The sequence below is a fragment of the Meles meles genome, chromosome 6 (genome assembly GCF_922984935.1).
Source record: "Meles meles chromosome 6, mMelMel3.1 paternal haplotype, whole genome shotgun sequence".
NCBI lineage: Eukaryota > Metazoa > Chordata > Mammalia > Carnivora > Mustelidae > Meles > Meles meles.
In genome coordinates, this window is record NC_060071.1 from 58499881 (window position 1) to 58515154 (window position 15274).

Below are 15274 nucleotides of genomic sequence, written 5' to 3' on the forward strand. Positions count from 1 at the left end.
CACACAAAATATTATGCCATATGCTTCCATGTATATGAAGCTCAAAAACGAGTGAAATAAATGATAAGGTTTACAAATGCATACCGCAGTGATAACACTGTAGAGAAGAGAAGTACTATCATAAAAAAGTTAGGATCATGGCTATCTGGGGAAGCAGCATGACTGTATAATTGAAAGGCCTGGTGCAAAACTAAATATAGGGTCCCTAATTCACAGATTATTAAGAATTTCAAAACAGGGACAGCAGAACATTAAACCAAATGTGGAGCCCTCCTGGGCACGGGATCCTAAGCACATCCATGAAGCCACCCCAGCTAGTGTACACAAAAGTCTTCCACAGTGCTGGCAATGTTCCAGAGTCCCGGAAATTAGAAATTTATTAGAATTAATTAGAATTAGAATTAAAAAATTAGAATTTTCTAATAATTCAGCTCCACTGTGTATTTTTCTGTATATATATGTTAAAGCATGATGAAGAAAGGGGATCTTCAAAAGGACCAAAACACAGGAACCGCAGTTTCAGCCCAGCCCAGGGAGCCTTGGAGGCTAATGCTGAGCAGACTATGTGGCAATAAATAAATAACTTTAAAGGCACCAAATTCGGCAGCAGGAAGCCAGGTTCTTGTCACAGTTCTGCTCTATGACTTGAAGCAAGTTCACTAGACCTTTTGGATTTGAGATTTCTCAATCCACCAAATGTGCGTTCACCTCCCTACCTCATAAAGTTATGAGAATCAAATGATAAAAGATAATAGATTTAGAAGAAACAAGTTGCTCTCCACCATAAGATGGGATTATTCTTTACACTTTAAATGCCATGTTTAAACCCCCCCCAACACCACCCCCAACACCACTCCACCCGCCCCCCGGCCTGTGCTAGGTATGCCAGGTGATCAGGTGATTTAAATTTAAATGGTGTCACCTGGCTGCCTTCATGTTTCCTTTCGGTTTGGGCCCAAGGGGACTGCAGTGGAATTCCAGGCTTCTCTACAACATCATGATCATGAGCATTTGGATTCTAGGCTTGGAAGGGCCAGACTCAAATGTAAATCTCAATTCTTAGCAGTGCTCTCTCCTTCTGCAGGACCCAAGATGTGGCCACGGGCTTCCCAGCCCCACAGCACTGGGTCACGTGTCGACCAGACCTCCTAGTTGAGAGCACGCGATGGCATCTGGAAGCCGCAGAGAAAGTTTGCCTGTCTGAACTAGGAACTGGCCCTCATTCTCAGCAATGGAGTATAAATTGAGGTTCTGGTCCTTTAGGATAAAATCCCACAGTCCCTATACAGTTCTTTCTCAGGCCATCTCCAGTAATTGTGATCACGTAATTAGAACCTTTTTGGCATTCGCTCAACACAATGGAAGTTTCCATTCAGATAGGATGGATTCTAAGTTTTTTGGAAAAGGATGAAAGTGTGGAGAAGAGGCAGGGGGCCCAAGTCTGAGAAGACAACTGAAGCAGTCACTTTAAGAGACCTCCGTTTAAAACAAGTGCTTTTGGGCGACTGGGTGGCTCAGTGGGTTAAGCCTCTGCCTTCAGCTGAGGTCATGATCCCAGCATCCTGGGATCAAGCCCCACATCGGCCTCTCTGCTCAGCAGGGGGCCTGCTTCTCCTTCTCCCTCTTCCTGCCGCTCTGCCTACTTTGCTCTCTATCTCTCTGTCAAATAAATACATAAATAAATCTTTAAAAAAATAAAATTAAATAAAACAAGTGCTTTTGCTACCAATTAGTCTGTAACAAAATGGGTCTACAGTCTGCCTCTTATATTTCCTTCATATTTCTTCAAAACTTCTAGGATGGCGCTCTACGACCTGAATTGTATTAGGGACACCTGGCTATTTGGTGAGGCAGTCGTCTGCTTTTGCTCCCAAATTCAGAGCCTTTCCCAACTATCCTTCAGATTTCCAAGAGTCTCTCTTGGGAGCCAGCCCCACAGACTTAAAAGCTTCCGCTGGGCCATCATTCATAGTTCATAACCATAATGTAAAAAGTGCTTTACAGCCTCATACCTGATAACCAAGGAACGACGGAAAACAGGCTGGAAAAACTGCTCAAAGTGAGTCCGAAAAGAGGAGCCCCAGGCACTGCGCCGGCTGCAAAGGTAAGCAGCGTAACAGAATGTGGAAAAAGCAGATTTTGCTGGTTTCTTACTCCTCCTTCTTTCGTGGTGCATCCCCTCTCCTGGTAGATTAGAGGAGATTCTTGGGGAGAAAGATCAGAATTTTGCTGATCAATCCCTGTGTCCATTTGCAAAGCCTTCTTACAGACAAAACCCTGCTCCCGTCTCCACGACTCACACACAGAGAGGCGGGTGGGGCTTATTAGGAAGCCAGAGGGCTGGAGACGGTATCCGGAGATCCGAGTCTCAGTCTTACCTTTTTCTCCCACTGGTAAAGAGGCTTCCAGGAATGCCTTCACCCCTTCGCTCAACTTTCTCATCCTAAAGTGTGTGTTGTGCTGCCTGGCTATCTCCCAGGGTGATTACTGGGCTCAAATATTCTGTTTTTGAAAGGGCTTTTCAGTGTAATAAAAGGCTAGGTCAGTATGAGTTCGCCTAAGATTCCAGAAGAGAAAATGGATACGAAGAGAAGCCATGACTCACTCGAGGTCCCATGGGTACAATGAAAACATTTTGAGAATCTTGAGACTTGAACCCCTTTACCTTACCTTCTTTCTAGTGTTCTGCCCAGAACAGGCTGACTTCTTGGGGGCAATTATGCATGATGTGATCCCCTGGAGGGCATCACATGTTTTCAATCCATTCAACTGAGGGTCCAGCCAGTATCATCCACTTCATGTTAATTGAAGGACGTTCCCAAATGCCATTTAGCTCTTCTTACAGGGTGAGGTTGATTCAGACATTGCATCTCCACCATCAACAGGGCTGGTAAAAGCAAACTCTTGGCTCCAGTCGGCTGCCTCAACCAAGCTGCATCACCAAGGACAGGAAGAAAATGTTAATGGGGCTGAAGCTTCTACAAGCTGTGGAGAAGGAAGACATTCTGGTGTAGGTTCCTGCGCTTAACCCAGATTTTTCTGCTTAAATGCTTTGCTGAGAAGGGTGTTCTGAAAGGAACTTTTTCACCAATCTGGCCGGGACCAGGAGTGGAAGCTTCATTTTTGGAGCAAAATGACTGGAAAGGAAAAGATCCTGCTCCCAAGTCGTCTTTGTTTCCTTGAGAAAAATGTGCAGGAGACTCTGCCCAGCACGTCTCAAAAGCTACTGGCATTTTTTTGGCCTCCATTGAACTACCCCCGTTGCCTATATATAGCCCTGTCTTGTGTAAAGAATTTAAAAAGCATTAGGATGCAGAAATCAAAGAGACAATAAATTTAAAACCAATCTTATTGTCTGCAGCCTAAAGTGTTATTCAGATCAAAGGGGAGGGGACATCTGGCTTCTGGCTTTCTACAAAAGGCAGATCACGTTACCTATCAATCGCGAGATTCATCCACTCTTTCAATTTGGGGGTCTAGAGAATATGGCTTTTTTAGCTCCCAGTGAAGCATAGTAAGGGAATCAGTCAGAACTCCTGATAACTTTTGAAGATAAAACAAGCTCCACAAGATTCTATAAACATGTGCTCATGAGTTCTGCCTTGTGCCTCTCTGGTCATGTGTGAGGCCTTCAAGAGCTCAAAGCTACAGCCATGTTGTCACCACTCTTCTCTACCCCCACCCCACCCCCAAAGCTAGAACTTTTAGATTTGCGAATCTAACTTCATAATCAAGAATGCACATTTACATGTGATTATTTGAATCTGCTTTGCCCAAATCACAGTTCGAAACTGAGTCACTGAACGTGTAGCTGAAAACTTACACGCTACTTTGCCTCCGTTTTGGTCCTACAAGCATAGATAAATTTTTCATAATAACAGCTTTGAAAGAAGGGTCCATTGTGCTCTTTGTCTAGCAATTTACTTAGTGTCTGTACAAATTCTATACATGGTCCAGTTTGAAATTACATGAATAAGATCTTCCTTGTAGTGTAGATGAGGGAATCATACCAATTTAAAGGCCATTAAGATCCCAAACCAGGAACTCTTTAGTCAGTACTTAGCTCTGATTTCATTTGTTCTCAGGAGCAAACAGTACAAATGCAGGATATGTTTTTTGTTTTGTTTTGCTTTTCATAGTGTTTCCAAGGGGAACAAAGAAGTAAGTACCACATTTAAGAACATATTCTAGTAACTCAGTGTCTGAACACAACCGTTTATTTCCTTATCAGTTCCTCAGCCCCCCAATATCTAGAGAGGAATGCAGACAATGGCAGTATGAATTCTGTATTGGGGACATCACATAAAGCTCTCAGCAGCACTCTTCAATTTCTGCTATGTTTCACTCACTTTCCAGTATAATGGAGAAGGTTTCCAATATAATGGACAATGAAAGATCCCCAGAAATACCTTGATATTGCTCAACCCAACTTATATATTTCCATTCCAGCACAATTTTCTTTTACTGATTCCAGTGTTCTCCTTGCATTAAGGGCTTTCTAGAAACTTACAAAATAAACCAAAATTTTCTCTTTACTTATCATCTAAACCTTCTCTTCTCACCCATTCTCACCTACCCCAATCTTTCAGGGAAAATGTTCTCTGCCAACCAAAAATTAGAAAGAAAAAAATCACCAAGAGATTTGGCATGATCTTAGCCTGATAATCTTCTCCAAGAGACATGATTCTTTTCCATACCTACTTTGTTTTTCACTAAGATTGCCATTTTGTTGCTGATGAAAGACTCTCATTCAAAATACAAAAAATCCCGGAAACAAAGGGAGGGTTTTAGAAGGGAGAGGGGTGTGGGGAAATGGGTGAGCCAGGTGATGGTTATTAAGGAGGGCAGGGATTGCATGGAGCACTGGGTGTTATACGCAAACAATGAATCATGGAACACTACATCAAAAACTAATGATGTACTATATGGTGACTAACACAATAAAAAATATAAAGAATCTTTGGTGAGAGGTAAGAATGTATGGGGAGATTTTAATTTTATTACATAACAGCGTCTCAGAGTAAAAGAATATTTCAGGGTCTTCAGTTTCTGGAGAGAAGTGGAATGAAGATTTTTCAATGTAGCATTTCATCAACGTTAGTGGCTCTCTAATTCCATTTTTTCCCACAGAATAGTTGACATACAATATTATATCAGTTTTGGTGTACAACATAGTGATTCAACAATTCTAAACATTATACAGTGCTCACCACAACGAGCATAGTCACTACCTGTCAACATACAGCATTATTACAATATTATTGACTGTATTCCCTATGCTGTAGTTTTGATTTCTGTGACCTATTCATTTGATAATTGGGAGTTTGTGCCTCTTAATCCCCTTCACCTATTTCTCCCATCCCGGCCACCATCAGTTTTCTGTATTTATTAATCTCTTTCTGTTTTTGTTTGTTCGTTTGTTTCCTCATTTGTTTTGTTTTTTAGATTCCACATATAAGTAAAATCATATGATATTGTCTTTCTCATTTCACTGAGCAAAATATCCTGCGGGCCCATGCCTATTACTGCAAATGGCAATATTTTATTCATTTCTTTATGGCTGAGAAATATTCCATTGTATGTATAACCACGTCTTTATCCATTCATCTATCAGTGTTGCCTTGGGTGGCTTTCATATCTTGTTTTTGTGAATAAGGCCGCAGTGAACATAAGGATGAATGTATCTTTTTGAATTGGTGTTTTTGTTTCCTTTGGGTAAATACCCAGTAGTGGAACTACTGGCCTTAATTCTGGTTTGTGAGTAGTGCCTAGTTTGCTCTGAATCCTGAGTGAGCATCAGAAGTGAAATTTTGGTCTGAGTCTGGCATTCCAGTTCTGACAGCATGTCTGGGAAGGGAATGAAGAATTGAAATGTTTTGTAAAATATAGTGGGAGAGGCCGAGAGAGAAAACGAACCTTTCCAGCCTTGCTGTGAACACCTGGAAAGGTGAATTTTTAACATCAAGTATCAGGAGAAGAAAACTCAATACCATTATCTTCTTTTACACCAACTCCTATTCTTTTTCTTGTTTTTTCTTTACAAACACAACCTCTGTCTCTGGGGATCACTGCTATGTCCCATAAACTTTTCTGGATGCCTTCCTGCTCTCAAAAAAACCTAAGAGGTGGGGTTATGCATATCCCAACTACTAACCACTAAAAGAAAAACTTAATGCTTCTCTTAATTACGATGTTGAGAACATAAGCTTGTTTATGGCCCTGAAAAGACCTAGGAGTACCTCCAAACAACCTTTGTTCGTTATGACGGGTCTATGTATTTATTGGGATACAATGACAAAAATGTTATGTCTTCCCCCATTAGGAAACCTAGGTTTTACTTTGATAGACATATAATTTTTCTCAGATTTCTGAGAAGTAGACTTTTTTCCCTACCCCTACCCTCTCCCATGCTCCCAGAAAGCGCATCAATAAAGGCAAACTTTGGCAGAGAAGGAAAAATGTAGAGCAGAAATGAATGTCTAATAATTGAAAGCATCGTGGACCTTATTATGGTTTATTGCCTTATTCGAAGGGTTGGAGGAACACACTGTAAAGAGTGTGGCACTAAATTTATTAGCGTGGTTATCATATTTCAGACAAGACATAAAACCGAGGGGACCCACTTCTTCCATCCCATGGCACCTTCTACAAGAAGAGTCGAGTTATCCTGGCACAGATCCAGATCCTACTATCTGATGACTTACGTTTCCTTTGTAGTATGCCTGGGAGACATTAGAGGGTCTTCCTCTTTGAAACTCAGTCGCTACCATAAGAACGACCAAAACGGGCTTCTGCAAAGGGATGTGGGGGAAAAATCTCACATCCCAGCATGTGGACCAAGTGAACAGAATGAGCAGTGTGACCTGAAGTAGGACGCTGAGCTAGATCATCAAAGTCTTCCTAGTTTGTCACTAAATGGGCTCCTGACCCACCTGACCACAGCCACTTATTTGTATATGTATTTAAAACAAATAAACAGGGGTGATGGGTGGCTCAGTGGGTTAAAGTCTCTGCCTTTGGCTCAGGTCATGATCTCGGGTTCCTGGAATCGAGCCCCACATCAGGCTCTCTGCTCAGCAGGGAGCCTTCTTCCCCCTCTCTCTCTGCCTGCCTCTCTGCCTACTTGTGATCTCTATCAAATAAATAAAAAAGCAAACAAACAAGCAAGAAACAGAGATTCCAAACTCGCTGCTCCAATACTAGTTTTTCTGAACTCCATGCACTGCATCCTCTCCCTCAAAAAGAAAGACAAGTTTTGTTTTCTTTGACTTGTCCTTTTCACCTATAGGCTTAATTCTAGAACATCTCCCTAGAAGATTTAAAAGAAAGAAAATTACTCCTGCAATATTGTGTACATCCTTTTGTCTCCACTTTCAGCTTGTTCACCCCTAAAATGAAAATCATTTAAATATGTCCTGCGTTTCTTTCAAAGTAAATGAGGATCAAATAAAATGATGTTTGCAAACATGCATGTTTTTCTCTTTGACAGCACTCTCCAAAATGTTGTTGTCAAGTTACAATGGGTATAAATTTGTATTGAGCTCAGATCAATATAATGTATGGATTTATTGTTTCTTTCTTGTGGAACTCCACTAAAAGGCAAAGTAAAGAATTTAAAAGGTATGAACATACAAGGACAAAGAATAAGGAAAAGAGATACTAACAATTGAGTGATTTCAGTAAATGCTTTAGGAGATGGAAGGCTGACAGGGGAGAGTGGGATTGGCAGCATCATGGAACCTTCAAACTAAGTTAAAAATCCTAAGAGAACCAAGGCTCAGAGGCAAGACAAGGCAGAAGATGGGTGTCACAGTGAACTGCAGAGCTGACCCTACAGAGACTGAGTCAAAGTTTGTCTACAGAACAGTTGAGCCCTTAGAGTCTTGCTCCCAGCCTGTGAGGGCCTTAGTGGCACATTAAAGACAGTCACAGATTAGAAAGGAATCCATCAAAATCCTTGAGGAAAACACAGGCAGCCACCTCTTCGACCTCAGCCGCAGCAACATCTTCCTAGGAACATCGGCAAAGGCAAGGAAAGCAAGGGCAAAAATGAACTATTGGAATTTCATCAAAATCAAAAGCTTTTGCATACTAAAGGAAACAGTAAACAAAACCAAAAGACAACTACAGAATGGGAGAAGATATTTGCAAACGACATATCAGATAAAGGGCTAGTATCCAAAATCTATAAGGAACTTAGCAAACTCAACACCCAAAGAACGAACAACCCAATCAAGAAATGAGCAGAGGACATGAACAGACATTTCTGCAAAGAAGACATCCAGATGGCCAACAGACACATGAAAAAGGGCTCCACATCACTCGGCATCAGGGAAATACAAATCAAAACCACAATGAGATATCACCTCACACCAGTCAGAATGGCTAAAATTAACAAGTCAGGAAATGACAGATGCTGGCAAGAATGCAGAGAAAGGGGAACCCTCCTCCACTGTTGGTGGGAATGCAAGCTGGTGCAACCACTCTGGAAAACAGCATGGAGGTTCCTCAAAATGTTGAAAATAGAACTACCCTATGACCCAGCAATTGCACTACTGGGTATTTACCCTAAAGATACAAACGTAGTGATCCGAAGGGGCACGTGCACCCGAATTTTTATAGCAGCAATGTCTACAATAGCCAGACTATGGAAAGAACCTAGATGTCCATCAACAGATGAATGGATAAAGAAGAGGTGGTATATATACACAATGGAATACTATGCAGCCATCAAAAGAAATGAAATCTTGCCATTTGCGACGACGTGGATGGAACTAGAGCGTATCATGCTTAGTGAAATAAGTCAATCGGAGAAAGACAACTATCATATGATCTCCCTGATATGAGGATGTGGAGATGCAACATGGGGGGTTAGGGGGATAGGAGAAGAATAAATGAAACAAGATGGGATTGGGAGGGAGACAAACCATAAGTGACTCTTAATCTCACAGAAAAAACTGGGGGTTGCTGGGGGGAGGTTGGGTTGGGAGAGGGGGAGGGGGGTTATGGACATTGGGGAGGGTATGTGCTATGGTGAGTGCTGTGAAATGTGTAAACCTGGCGATTCACAGACCTGTACCCCTGGGGATAAAAATACATTATATGTTTATTAAAAAAATAAGAAATAAATAAAAATTGAAAGGCAAAAAAAAAAAAAAAGACAGTCACAGATTAACTGACACTCTTCTTATCAAGAGGTGAGGATACCTCCTTCTTGAATCTGGGCAGGTCTAGACTCTTTTGACCAACCGAATATGGTAGAAGTGACACTCTATAGGTTTTTAGGCCAGCCTTAAGAAACTGGGAGCTTTCAGTGGGTTAAAGCCTCTGCCTTCGGCTCAGGTCATGGTCTCAGGGTCCTGGGATCGAGCCTCGCATCGGGCTCTCTGTTCGGCGGGGAGCCTGCTTCCCTCTCTCTCTCTCTGCCTCCCTCTCTGCCTACTTGTGATCTCTCTCTCTGTCAAATAAATAAAATATTTAAAAAAAAAAAGAAACTGGGAACTTTTACATTTTTTTAAATTTATTTATTTATTTATTTGACAGAGAGAGATCACAAGCAGGCAGAGAGGCAGGCAGAGAGAGAGGAGGAAGCAGGCTCCCTGCTGAGCAGAGAGCCTGATGTGGGACTCAATCCCAGGACCCTGAGATCATGACCTGAGCCGAAGGCAGCGGCTTAACCCACTGAGCCACCCAGGCGCCCCTTTTACATTCTTTTTCTTAGAACACTGGCTTTTGAAACCCAACCACTAAGCTCAGAGGCTTAAGACACATGAAGCAAATATTTGAAGCTCAGCTTCCTGCTGTAGCTAGCACTGACTACCAGCCTTGTGAGTGAGTCGTCTGGGGCATATCTTCCTCTTCAGCTTCCAGTGATCCCAGCCCCAGGTGCTATCTGACTGCAACAGCATGAGAAACCTCTACCCAGGGAAGACCCACTCATCTGAGTTCGGTCAACTCACAGAACTATGAGAGATACTACTAATAATAAAGGATTAAGTTACTCAGTTTTGGAATGGTTTTTCATGCAACAGTAGACAACCAGAACACCAAGTTACACCAAGACAACTTTGACCTCATCTGACCTAACTTGACCACTGAAAAGGGTTTATTCTTTCAAGAAATTAAGTTCCAAGTTTTGACAATTAGGCTTAACATACTGTGTTGTAGATTATCCTTCAATAAACAAATTTAAATGTTTAAATTAGGTGCTACTTAAATTTATTTTATCATACCATCAATAGTTGATTACAAAGAACCAAGCATTTCTAGAAGAAAGAAAGAAAGAAAGAAAGAAAGGAAAGGAAAAGAAAAGAAAGAGAGAGAGAGAAGGAAGGAAGGAAGAAGGAAGGGAGGGAGAAAGAAAGAAATTAAACCCAGAAGTCTTTGAATTTCAGGACAACCAGGCCAAATAAAACCAGAAATGAGGCATGGTGTTAATAAATGAAAATCTTCATATTGAACAAAAAGCTCACCCAGTCTTTTTTTTCACCCTCACAGAAGACTAGTAGCTTGTCCCCAAAAATGTATAGTGGATTCTTCTCTCAGGAAATTTAATAGCCCCAGAGAAAAGATCATTAAATATTGACATTTGGGAATTCCCCCACTTAAAAGGTTGCCTCACCACCAGATTAGCTTGCAGTGAAGAATACCAGCTTAATAACCTTCCCACACCCAGATCTTCTCAACTGGCTTATTAGAGCTCTTAAATATAAAACACACCGCTAAGAATCACCAATATCTTAGGAGAGTCAGAAATTAATACACACATACACACCTTAGAGAGCCAGAGTTAAACAGAGGCAAAACAGAGAATAGGGGGAAAACTAACAAGGGAAAAAAGATTACATCCATGAACAAAAACAGAGTATCCTTTTATTTTTTTCAAGTAGGCTCTGCACCCAGTGTGGGGCTCGAACTTATGCCCTCAAGATCCAAAGTCACCCCCTCTACCAACTGAACTGGCCAGGCTCCCCAGAATATTATTTTAAAACAGAGAGGGAAAGACAATAAGCAGAGACTCTATAGCCAATAGAAACAACAATTGTGACTGCCCACATGTAAAATTCGTGGGAAGATCTGTTACTTTACTGTGCTGTGAAACAGACTACCACAGATTCGTAGCTTAAAACAATGCACATTTATCATCTCACAGTTTCTGTGGATCAGGAGTCTGGGCACAGCTTAGCTGGGTCCTCTTGTCATGGTCTCACCAGGCAATGTATCAGCCAGGACTGGGTTCTCACCAGGAGCTAGAGTATGGAAAGAATCCACTCTAAGCTCCTTCAGGTTACTTGCAACATTCATTTCCTGGTGACCATAGATCCATGGCAGCTTGCTTCTTCAAAGCCAGCAATGGCAAGAGAGAGACAGACCCTGGCAAGATGGGAACTACACTTTTATGCAATCAAGTTCCCATGATGATCACGTGCATCCTGTACCCTGTGCCACATTCCATTTATTAGAAGCAATTTCCAGGTCCCAGCCACACTACGGAGAAGGGTAACCTGAAAAGATAGGAATACAAGGAAATAGTATTTTTGGGGAAATCACTTAGAACAACATGGAGATAAGGATAGGGGTGTGTGTGTACCTGTATACATTTTTAAAAAAACAAAACGAATGAAAAAAGTTCCAATAGCTAACTCCAGGGTCAGTTGAAAAACAAAGGAAACCTACATTTAGCAGTCAGTGGTGACTGATGGTCGTAACAGTGTCCAGTCTGCTTATTGACATGAGCAAAACTTGTGGTACAAATTGTGTAGAGTGGAATGAGTGAAATGGAGAATGAACTCTCTGTCTTCTTTACCATAACACAATGCTGGCAGACAATATGTAAACTTAAAAGTAAGAAGTAGAAAGATGGATACCGGGGCAGAAGAAACAGACGTGTTCAGCCGTCGGCTCTGAGAAAGGAGACTGAAGGAGTCAAGTAGAATCACTGGGACAAGAGACCGAGGTGTTGCATTGTAAGCCGTGGACTACTGTTTCCTTTCACCCCTGTATCTGCGAATTACTTCGATGTGGCTTCTCGCTCTCTCGGCACCTAACCCAGTATCCTTCTGGATTGTCTCCTATACTATAGAGCATGGAAAGCTGAACACTTGCATTTCCTAGATGTTCATGAAGTTTATGTCTATAATTTGCTCTAGTTCCCATGAGCAGACACATCACACTAGACTTGCAAGCAGAAGTAACCAATCTGAGCCAGCAACCATTCGTAGGAATTCATAACTTCTGTCAAGCATGGGGAGGGCATCATCGGGTTCTTAGGCAGCTAGGCTGCAGTTTCCCCTTGAACGTGGGCAAACTCAGAGACTTGCTTTTGACAAATGAGATCAAGCAAAAGTAAGGCCCGTGGCTTTGGAGGCTAAGTCATGAAAGGTCCCATGGCTTCTTCCTTGCTCCTTCTTGGATTACTGACTCGGGAGGAAGCCAGTTACTGTATTATGAAGAGAGGAACTGAGACTTCCAGCCAACAGCCATGTGAGTGAACCGTGATGGAAGTGGGTTCTCCAGTCCGTCAAGTCTTGAGGGGTCTGAAACCCCTGCTGATACCTTGCCCGCAAACTCCTGAGAGATTCTGAGCCAGAACCACCCAGCTGAGTCATTCCCAGATCCCTATCAGGAAATATGTGAGATCGGGGCGCCTGGGTGGCTCCCTTGGTTAAGCATCTGTCTTCGGCTCAGGTCACGATCTCAGGGTCCTGGAATTAAGCCAGGCATAGGGCTCCCTGCTCAGCAGGGAGTTTGCTTCTCCCTCTCCACCTGCTCATTCTCTCTCTCTCTCTTTCTCTCTCTCTCTCTCTAAAAAATAAAATCTTTTTTAAAATATGTGAGATAATAAATGTTTTGTTTTAAGCTACTGGCTTATTACTGGCTTATTATTTATATCTAACAAATATAAGGTGATTCATAGGTTGGCCTGACTTCTGGCATTATCTCAATTCAGTAAGAAAAAGTCTTTCATCAAGATACTCAGTCCATCTTTTGGCTCGGCTTTTCTGTGTGCAGAGGCTTCATTCTTCAGACAGTTTCATCCATATACCTGGGAAAGATGGCTGTGAGCAGATTTTGGTCTTCAGACTTACGATCCTAGAGGAGGGAAAAATAACCTTGTTTCTCCCAGCCTCTGTATTCATACCTGAAGGAAGAGTCTGATGGACTCAATTTGGGTTTCAAGCCTGTTTTTAAAACCAACCATGGTAGCCAAGTGGAATGAGTATTCTGATTTTCCAATATGGTCAAATGTCACCCCTATGCCTCCAGAGGGAATAGGAATAAAATACAGTGATAAAAATCTTCAGTGACACCACAAAGAATGAGGGAAAGTAGGTTAAAAAATGAAAGTTTTAAAGAGAAGAGATGCAAGAAGTAAAAAACAATAGATATCTACTTAAAACTCCATCCCAAATAGGACTTCTGCTATCATTGTGATAGAATAATAAACTCCTTCAGTCAAAGTGTCAGTATTCGGCACTGGTGGAATGAAATGTCTGGAAGGCTGTGACGCCCATTGTTAATGGACTTTTGCTACTTTGTTTAATGATAAATACACAGGATGGAGAAAGTGGTTTCAGCCATAAACATAGAAGACAATAGAATTGTTTTGTAAACATCAGTATCGGAATCTTGTTTTTATGATAATGGGGAACAATGACAATAAGAATAAGTCTCTAAAATAGCTTGAAATAGTCAATGATTTTTAACCCCCTGCCCACTAAATTTGTTGGTGCAACAGGAGTAAACAGACACTGGTAATCCTCTACTTGGTAATCACCATTAAGTTCATAGGAGGAAGGCTGGAGCTGCCTTAACTTCAGGCCTTTATCTTTTCCCACTGAAGCTGTTTGCTTATAGAGTTTGCATACAGAATTAGGGATGCATACTTTGGTGATGAAAATATTAAGATATCCAAAGAAAAAATTACTAAGAAAGTTGAGGGTGTGATTATTCTTTGTGGTATGGGAAAGGTTTAACATTGAGGTGGGGCATAGGAGAGCTTCTGGGAAAGCTAGGAAAAAAACACATTTCTTAACCTAGTGGTAATTACAAGTGTATCTGCCTTACAACAATTCTTTGCTGTAAGTTTTGAAGTCAGGAGGTGTCAGTCCTTCATACTTGTTCTTCTTTTTCATAATGGTTTTGGCTATTTTGTGTCCCTTGCATTTTCATATAAATTTTAGGATTAGCTTTTGTCCATTTCTGCAAGAAGCCAGTTGAGATTTTGATAAGGATTGAATTGAATCTGCAATAGTATTCTTCTAATCCATGGACATGGGATATCTTTCTATTTAGTTTGGTTTTCTTTCATTGCTTTAAACAATGTCTTATAGTTTCCAATATCCAAGTCTTGCACTTCCTTTGTTAAATTTATTCCTATTGTTATTCCTCTTTTTGATGCTATAACGAAGGAATTATTTTCTTAGTTTCATTTTTAGACTTTCTCATTGTTAGTGTATAGAATACAATTAATTGGGCGCCTGGGTGGCTCAGTGGGTTAAATCTCTGCCTTCAGCTCAGGTCACGATCTCAGGGTCCTGGGTCATGTTGAAATCTCTATCTATTTGATAGACAGAGATCACAAATAGGCAGAGAGGCAGGCAGAGAGGGAGAGGGGGAAGGAGGCTCCCCACCAAGCAGAGAGCCCAACGCAGGGCTCGATCCCAGGACCCTGGGATCATGACCTGAGTCAAAGGCAGAGGCTTTAACCCACTGAGCCACTCAGGAGCCTCTGTTTATTGTTTCTTTGACGCTTTGTTTAACAATGAATTTTATGAACTAATTCAGTAAAGTCTGTATTTTTTTGTTTTGTGTTGTCACTGAATCTCTGCTTGGTTAGTTTAGTGGTCAGCTAATAGTTGAACGGTGATTTCCCTAAACACTTGGAACCAGTAAATCTATCAGTCTTTGCCAAGGGGTTCTGTATGTTGGAGCAGACTTTCAATACTCAGTTGACAACTGGGCCTTAGCCTTCACTTCCTGCTTACCAGGAGCCTGATGATCAGCCTGAGGTAAGAGCTTACAGTCAGCCTTCTCAGATTCTTCCTGAACATGTAGAAAGCCCTAGGCATGTACACAGCCCTGTGTATGATTTTGGCCTTCTAGATTCTCAGTATTTGCTGGAGCTTTGCAAAGCCCCAAGGAAATCTCATCCCCCTGTGTTCAGCCTTTTGCTTGCCCTAACTGCTATCCTCTACCTCATATGGCCACAAAAATAATCAACTGCCTCTGTTTTCAGCAAGGGTCTCCACACTGGGCACTTCCAATCAGGTCA